We start from the raw sequence: 9,643 nt of genomic DNA on the forward strand, positions 1-9,643 counted from the left end.
AATCAAGTCAAAAAATTGAAATACAAAGAAGCAAAAAACACTCAACCAGAAAAGCAAAAAGCAAAAAAAAAAAATCCAAAAAGTTGAAGATAGTGTAAGAAGACTCTGGGACAACTTCAAGCGTACCAACATCAGAATTATGGGGGTGCCAGAAGAAGAGAGAGAGCAAGATACTGAAAACCTATTTGAAGAAATAATGACCGAAAACTTCCCCCACCTGGTGAAAGAAATAGATTTACAAGTCCGGGAAGTATACAGAACCCCAAACAAAAGGAATCCAAAGAGGACCACACCAAGACACATCATAATTAAAATGCCAAGAGCAAAAGACAAAGAGAGAATATTAAAAGCAGCAAGAGAAAAACAGTTAATTACCTACAAGGGAGCACCCATACGACTGTCAGGTGATTTCTCAACAGAAACTATGCAGGCCAGACGGGAGTGGCAAGAAATTTTCAATGTGATGAATAGCAAGAACCTACAAGCAAGATTACTCTACCCAGCCAAGCTATCATTCAGAATTGAAGGGCAGATAAAGAGCTTCACAGATAAGAAAAAGCTAAAGGAGTTCATCACCACCAAACCAGTATTATATGAAATGCTGAAAGGTATTCTTAAAGAAGAGGAAGAAGAAAAAAGTAAAGATAAAAAATTATGAACAAATACATATCTACCAACAAGTGAACCTAAAAATCAAGTGAATTAAAAACCTGAGGAACAGAATAATCTGGTGAATATAATAGAATCAGGGGCATAGAAAGGGAGTGGACTGATAATTCTCAGGGGGAAAGGGGAAGAGACTGGACAAAAATCGTATACCTATGGATGAGGACAGTGGAGGGGAGGTAAGGGCAGAAGTTGGGGTGGGAACCGGGTGGAGGGGAGCTATGGGGGGGGAAAGGAGAAACAATTGTAATAATCTGAATAAAGATTTGTTTAAAAAAATAAAAAAATAAAAATTATCCTGAACACATTCTATCTAATAAAGAGAGAATATGCTAATTGACCCTCATGCCATCGATGGCAGCACCCACAGCCAATAAGGAGGGAATATACTAATTGACTGTCCCTCCCTCAAAGATGGCAGCACCCACAGCCAATAAGGAGGGGATATGCTAATTGACTGCCATGCCCTTAAAGATGGCGGCGCCCACAACCACAAGATGGTGGCGCCCAGTCCCCTCAGCCTTGCCATGGCAACAGGCTCATGGCAAGGCCGGGCCTGCCCCTAGGTGGGCCCGGCCACTCCACGTGCCTACCTCCAGAGTCCCCCAGTCCCCTCAGCCCCCCAGCTACCTAGGGCAGGCCTGAGGTGCAGGCAAGCCTTGGGTAGTGGCTGCCCAGCCACCCAGGGCTGGCCTGTGGTGCAGGCAAGCCTCAGATGGTGGCTGCCCAGCCACCCAGGGCCACCTGAGGCTCAGGTAACCAGGGCCGGCCGAGGCTTGTGCTGCTGGCAGTGGCAGCAGTAGAGGTGTGATGGGACGTTGCCGTCCCCTGATTGCCAGGTCACCTCCCACTCCTGAGGGCTCCCGGACTGTGAGAGGGGGCAGGCCGGGCTGAGGGACTCCCCCTCCAGTGCATGAGTTTTCATGCACCGGGCCTCTAGTGATAGATAAGTTAGTGTGTGACACTGATGTGTGATATCTAGATATGAAGCAGTACTCTAATGGGGCACATATGAGCAAAAGTGTCATTTGTGACAATACCAGTGAGCCCATTTTGTGTACTTCTAAGTTATCAGAGTTTTTTGAGTCAAGTTAAACAGTTTTTACAAAGCAGGCTGAAATGTCTCTGAGGTCTCTATAAGATATGAAAAATTCCCCAACAGAAGTAAGAAGAGGGAATGGGTTCAGTGAGCATCTGTACAGTTTCTGCTGCTCTGATCCCATACTCTGTAGTGCAATCCACCAAAGTATCAGCTCTGTTGAGTACTAGCTTGTGACTTTGACTTAGCCTCTCTGTGCCTCCATTTCTTCACATATAGATGGAAGAGAACAGTAGTATCTGCTTTATGTAATGAGGATTATATGATGATTAATACATATAACGCACTTAGCACAGTGGCTGCCAGTGGTCTTAATTCAGCATCTAGAAGGGTTCAGCAATCTGGAGAAGGGGCTGTGCATAAATTAAATAAGAGTCCAGAGATGAAACATAATTTTGAAAGGCATCATGGGGAGTCAGAGAAGACTTAGCTAAAGGAACTAAGTTCTCCTTGTCTCAGGACCCCTTGCTTTTTATTAACACAATTTGTCCTAAGGCAAGGTAGATATACACATCAAAGGGTAGGGTTTCGTATACACAATCCATTGTCAGATTGGGGAAAATTGCCTTCGGCTGTTCAGGTGTTTGGTCAGTAGGAGGCAATAACATGTAGATTAAGATGCCCTTAGCTGTCTGGCAGCAAGCAATCATTTTATGCATCCTTTTCAGGTTTGGGGAAATACCCTCAGCCATCTCCAGATGATTCAGCCCTGCTGACATGCTGGAATTGGCTTCCAGCATCTCACCCTTTTTGATTTTACAAATTTAACAAGAATGTATGTTTTAAGATTTTTAAATTCAATGGAAAGGATAGATTCTATCAAGTCCCTTTAAATTGCTGTCAGGCATTAAAGGAATCAGCCTGCAGTAAGTTTCTTTCAGGGCCAACAGTTCTTTGAGTCCCAATTTCAATGTCCAACAGTTCTTTGAGTGTACATGCCAGCAATGATATTCTAGTTCTGGATGGTGGACAAACGGTGGCAATACAGGTCCAACCTTCTCTGGTTTGGTCCTGGGCAACCTGCAGTGATGCACAACTGCTGACTGCTAATATGGCAAGGCGTCTTCACTATCTCCATCTCTGGACTGTTTTTCCTCTTGTTTGGGCCACTGCTATTCTGTGGCTCGAGCAATCTGGTCAGTTCCTCTCTGGGATCCGTTATTGCAGGAATCCACACTGGCTTGGAGGAGTTCTCTGGAAATATACAAACATATTCTCTACCAAAGGTTAATAAAGGAATCCTTTTCTATAAATTAGACTTGGGATCCTTTTTATTTTTGCCCAAACAATTTTCCTTTGGCTTATTTTGACACCATGTGTGTCTTCATGGGTGTCTTGCTATCAGCATTACAAGTGAAAAATAATTTTCAAAGTAAATAATTTAAAGCAATTAAGGCTTGATGTAATTTTCTTACAGGGGATTATTCTACTATCCCCTCTTTTTTGATTACTACTGGGGATCGAGCCTGAAACCCTAGCACATGCCCTGACAGGGAATTGAACTGTGACCTCTTGGTTCATGGGGTTGATGCTCAACCACTGAGGCACACCAGCTGGGCAAGCCTCTTATTTTCTTACAGCTATAATAAAAGGCTATGCTGTAAATACACTTTCAGTGCATATAAAAATTAACACAGTTTGATAACAAAATATTTTAGACAAATTTAACATCTTGTCTAGAGTGTACACAAAATAACTAAATTATATTTTAATAAGTTAATATTTAAAATTACACAAAAGAGGGAAAAAAGAGAAAATGGGACAGGGAAAATAAAAATGAAAGAGAAAGTTACTTACAGTCAAATATGTAATTATCACTGTAAAGGACTGTATTTTTTCTGCAAGGAGAAAGAAGAAAGTAAACATGCAGAAATACAGATTTTAAGCTATACACACACAAAAGAGAGTAGCATATAACTGGTTTTGACAAAACATGGACCCTTGACAAATCTTTCAATCTGTATAATTAAAAAGCCAGCATTTATTAATCCCTCAAATATGGAAACCAAGGAAATGATATTTCCTAAGTTTAACAAACTGATCTCTCTTTTAGACAAACAAGACAATCTCATGAGGTTTCTTTTGCTTTTTGTTAAGTACTTCTCTTGTTTAGTCCGCAGCTCCCCAAAGGGGTCATTGCAATTTTATTTTAATTTTTGTTGTGTATAAATATATATTTATTTAAAAAATTTTAATCCTCACCCAAGGATATTTTTTTAAATTGATTTTTTTTTAGAGAGAGAGGAAGGGAGAGGAAGAGAGAGAGAAATATTAATTGGTTGCCTCCCGAACTTGCCCCAACCAGGGATCCAACCTGAAACCTAAGTTTGTATCTTGACCTGGAATTGAATCTGTGACCCTTTGGTGCACAGAATGACACTCCAACCAAATGAGCCACACCAGCCAGTGCTGTATATATTTTAATGTAGCTTTGAACACATGGAATATCAAAATGGAAGTATCAATATTTAAAAAATTAACATCTGATTTTAAAAGGAAAGCGTACACATTATAGAAAAATTGGAAAATACTGAAATGTATAAAGGAAATTATATCACCTAGAATTCTACTAGCCAAAATAATCATAGTTAATATTTTCATATATTCTCTTAGTCTTTTTCTACTAATTTTCTTCTTGACATAGGTACGCTCATAATATACAATTTTTTTAGTATGGTTAACAAAGACCTACATGGATGATGACAAAAATGCCACTGCAATTTTAAATAGTCTCTGCTGAACTGTTCTAGTCAGAGAGATAAACATACAAGTTAGCATAATGGGGAGAAGACATGAAAGAAGCAGGTGTTTAGCCTGAAATAAGTGCATTTTTAGATGGAGAAAACATCATCAGAACTCAGTGGTCTGTGAAGATGATGATGCTAAACTTTGTGTCTCCAGAATTTGGCTAAAGGACAATTGTCAACAATTAGGGGCCAAACAAGTCTCAGGGAGAAAAACAAGATTGAGAAGTCTTTATAAGGTTTTGAAATGATAACCTGAGATAAATTTTGTCTGAAAAAACTGTCTGAACTCAGTCCCCAGGGCCAGCTCAAGAACAAGTTTATTGAATTTATGCCATCTTCTCCTTAAAGACTTTTCCTCTTATAAACAAATAACATTAAAGACACTAGACAAGCAGACAGACTATAGGGGCATGTGTCAAAAAGCTAGAAAACAATTTCATCAAAGAATTAACACAAACCCAAACAGATAACCAAAATTAGCACAAAGGATCTCATTCCTAGGAAATCTAAATCCTAAGTGGAAGGACTACAATGAAATATCAGAGCTCACTTCAGCATGAACTTATCTCCCAGATATGGGCAATTTGGCACCTCAAACAGGTAGACATAAGGAGTCTCATATGTGGTTACTATTACTAAGTGGCCAATCTGGGTCGAAGGCACTGGGGGCTTCAGCTGAATCTCAGTGAACCTCCATTTCTGTCAATGCCCTTCAGCCAAAGACCACCAGGAGCACACCTGGGGTTGAGCAAGTTGGGCTTATTGCGCATTGCTGCAAGAGAGAACACGTGCCTTTGGGGACAATAGGGTGTTGGGGTGTCTCCCTTTGCTGTAATGAGCAATAAACCCAACTTGATAAATGCCATATGTATTTATGGTAGTCTTTGGCTGAAGGCATTGACAGTACCTGAAGCCAGAGAGCCTGCATTTTGGCTTCTGCCACTTACTAGCTTGTGACCTTGGACAAGTCACATGAGTTTCCTGATACTCAGTTGCTTGTCTGTAGATTGGACATAGTAACAGTATTCACTTCCTTGGGCTGCTGTAAAACCTGGAAGTAAAATTTGTTTTAAAAGCAAAACAAAAGTGTGATAGTTAGATCATGTCTGAAGTGGCTCCTAGACTGAACGACTCAGGAATCCGGTGGCCCAGTGAAACTCCGTGTCTGTGATTTTGCTGTAGACAGAGAGCACTGTTCTGCTGGCTCTAGAGCTAGCCTGAGGGTGAGGCTGAGAACCAGCAGGACACTCTTGACAAAGGTTTAATTTCTAAAATATATAAAGAATTCATAAAACTCAACACCAAACAAACAACCCAATCAAAAAGTGGGCAGAGGATCTGAAAATACACCTCTCCCCAGAAGACATACAAACAGTCAATAGATATATGAAAGAATGTTATACCTCACTGGCAATTAGGGAAATGCAAATCAAAACTACAATGAGATACCACCTCACACTTGCTAGAGTGGCCATTATTTGCAAGACAAGTAATAACAAGTGTTGGAGAGGTTGTAGAAAAAAGGGAACCTTCATCCACTGCTGATGGGAATATAGACTGGTACAATCATTATGGAAAGCAGTCTGGCAATTCCCCCAAAAATTGAGAATAGAGCTACCATACAACCCAGCAATTCCTCTCCTGGGTATATACCTGAAAAACTCAAAATCATGTATTCACAAAGACATATGTACCCCTATGTTCATTGCAGCATTATTCACGGTGGCCAAGACATAGAAACAACCTAAGTGTCCTGCAGTAGAGGTCTGGATAAAGAAGATGTGGTACATATACACAATAGAATACTATTCAGCCATAAGAAAGGATGAAATACATGATGAAATGGATCTTGAGAACATTACGCTAAGTGAAAGAAGTCAGTCAGAAAAAGCTAAGAACTATATGATTTCAATCATCTGTGGGATATAAAATGCATGAACACAAACAGTAGTGTGGTGGTTTCCAGAGGGAAGGGGGTGGGATTGGGTCACAGGAGAAGATTTGACTTTGGGTGGTGGACAGATCTTGTAACATAGAAACTCACAACTGAAACCTATATGTTCATGTTAACCATTGTCACCCCAATAAATTGAATTTAAAAACCATAATAAGCATGCTATTACCATACCTAACAATTATAACAAAGTCCTTAGTATCATCTGATCTCCACTGACTGATTTTGAATCTCATTGATCCTACATACCGCACGCAACTATCCTGCCTGGATTTCTAATCTGGGCCTCCTGCTTAGTTTGAGAAGTGCAGAGAGTTGGAAAGTCAGGCCATAGTAGTCTAAAGCTTGTCCATCCTCCCTCTGGCTCTTCAGGCTCAGGGCAGAGGCTCTCTGTTCAAACGTTCTTTTGGAGCAAAACAAGCTTCCAAGCAACTTCCAAGCAATGCGAATCTGGAAAGAGGTATTCTCTAGAGGTGACTCTGTTCCTTGCCTGCTGGGTGGCACTGGAAAAGCTGCCTCTGTACCCCATCAGAAAAATGGAATATATAAATTTGGTCCTCAGGAGTTGAGTATTTGATAGCCAAGGATAGTAGTAGTATTTCTGCTGTGCTCAGAGATCGTATCAAACATGTCACCTCTCTTCATGGGCCACTGTGCCACACCTCGCCGTGCTTTCATGTCAGTGAAGGTAGGTTATGTGGACATCTGTTTTCTTCACATTGCTAATAGCTGTTTGGTACCCCCCTGGCACTTCTTTCCTGAGCTTATTAATCTGATTATTTTGCTTTCTTCTGTACCCTTCACTCTACCACAAGCCATGGGCATCTCCCCCTCTCAAATAAACAGTTAACTCATAACTAGCCTCCATCTATCCTTGCACTTCTCCCTGAATCTTCAGTAGAGCAAGAAGAGCAGCCTCCACTTTCCCTGCTAGTACCAGCTTAAAGTATGTGAAATCTCTGGCCCTCAGCCCTTTTCTTGTCCAGAAAGACATGGTCAAGCCTATTGGCATGAAGTTGGGTGTGAAAAGTTTTATTGGCAAGTACATAGGGTATAATTATAATGCCTGCTACCAGCCAACCAGCCTTCTGTGCCCAGGCTAGAAAAGCTGTAAGAAGAAGCCACTTGCCTTCCTAAATTTGTTCTGAGAGGACAGTATCTTGTGGAGGAGAAGCAAAGTCTCAGCTCTAGAAGCCCAAATGCTAGCAGGTGACCCCTGGCTTTCACTGATACCATGTCTTCTCCATTCACCTTTATGATCTATGTGGACATAGAGAAGTAGGCCATGCCCTCAAGTGCTCAAATTGGGCACGTGAGACCTTATTTAGTTTTCTAGGAGAAATTCACTGGAATTCCTTGAGTTTCAGAATTTAGTCTATATATGGAGCAAAGAGAATCTCCTTGCCTAGTGGCCTTTACGAATCAGGTACTATGGGATCACAGAGCAGAGAATGGAGTTAATATCCAAGTGTTTTGGAGTTGTTTGCAAGAAAACTGTAAACTAAAGCAAGTTATGATCAAGGGGGCCCAGATCCTCTGAGAACCCTCAGAATTGCATACATCAATCTGTTTACTGGTTTCATACAATCCTGCATTGTTCCCAAAGGCACAAAGTGCAGGCAGGAGGCTGCCACCAAGAAAGCTGGTAGTGCCCTCTTGAGGAATCCCTGGGCACTGCCAGGGACCCAGCTGGACTCAAGAACATTTTGCTAAGGACACCCAGCAAAACCATTGGAAACAGAATCACAGGAATTGTGGGGGTGGGTGGATTAAAAATACCCTTGGGGGCCTGGAAAGAAACCCTATGAGGGTTGTGGGAAAGGGTCAGGAGAGGGATGATTAGTGGGTGCTGAGGCAGAGTGTTAGGACTACAGAGTGACTGCAACACACTAGATTCTGGGGAGCTGGGAATTTTAAGGCACTGGGGAAGTGAGCATGACACAATCACCTGGCCGAGCTTCTTTCTCATCCCTGGGCATAAGAACAGGAAGACATGCTCTATAAAGAAGTGCAAAGAGAGAAAAAAAGAAAGAAGGAGAAATAAATACATAGAGAGAAACATAGACAGAGATGGAGAAACAGAGACACAGAGAGATTGATCCTTGGGAAGAACACAAAATATGTAATAAGGCAATAGAGATGGAGGAAAGGAAAAGAGATACAGTATGTGTGTTAGGTGAATGTGGTTGAAAATTTGGTATCTTTGGGTTTATTTGGAACACATTTTTTCTTCTGAGTAGTCCCCAGAGCTGCTGCTAAGAATCCAGGGCAGATTTATGAGAAGGCTCAGCCCGAGCAATTGCTCTTGCATGCAGGGCTATCTCATTTATTCAAGCTGTGAAAAACCATCTCTCTCATCCCTAAATCAGAAGCCCAAAAGTTTGGACTCCTTTCCTTCTGTCATCTGAGGAGCTGAAGGCACACATTTGAGGACTTCTTGCTCTTGGTCCTCCCTCTCCTCCAGGGTCATTTTGACAAGAACCATCCAGAAGGTAATCTTTGTCACAATGCTATGTATGACTCAGCTTCCTCAGCAGGCAGAGTCTATGGCTGGAAAGCAGGGCTGGTGTAAGGTCAGGGGTCCTGGGACCTTCTACCTTAGTCTCATCTGTTCTGGAAAGCTACTTTTATACTGTTCTGTAGTAGGAGAAACACAGGGATCCTTTCTCCTTGGGGCTGGTATAAGAGCAAAGGATCTAGGGTTCTAAGATTCTGAACAAGCCTCAAACACTACAGGACACAGGACACAGGACACAGGTGGGCCCACAAGGGCATCTGTAGAAGACTCATCCTTCTCCTAACAGCAGAGCCCAAGCCAGAAACAAGTCCAAGGTCACAGCTCAGAAAGAAAACTGAGACACAATCTTGCCTTGCTCTCTCCAGAGGAAGAGTAGGCTCTGCTCTGCACCTCCTTCCTCTCCTCTCTGACTCCAAAGCAAAGCCATAGGAAAAATTCTGGGAGCCTGTACCTTCTTTCCATGGAGTCTTCCAACAGGTACTCCTCCAGTTATATGCCAACCATTTTCCTTACAGACCATCCATGGGAAGATGTAGGCCTCAAATTCAAGAGAACTATGCCTTTCTGAGGCTCCTGAAAGGATAAAGAATAACAAAGAGCCTATATAGACACTGGTTAAGATTCATCTCGTTTAGAAAACCTTCTTATGCTAATCTAAC

Source organism: Plecotus auritus (assembly GCF_963455305.1).
Source record: "Plecotus auritus genome assembly, chromosome: X".
Lineage (NCBI taxonomy): Eukaryota > Metazoa > Chordata > Mammalia > Chiroptera > Vespertilionidae > Plecotus > Plecotus auritus.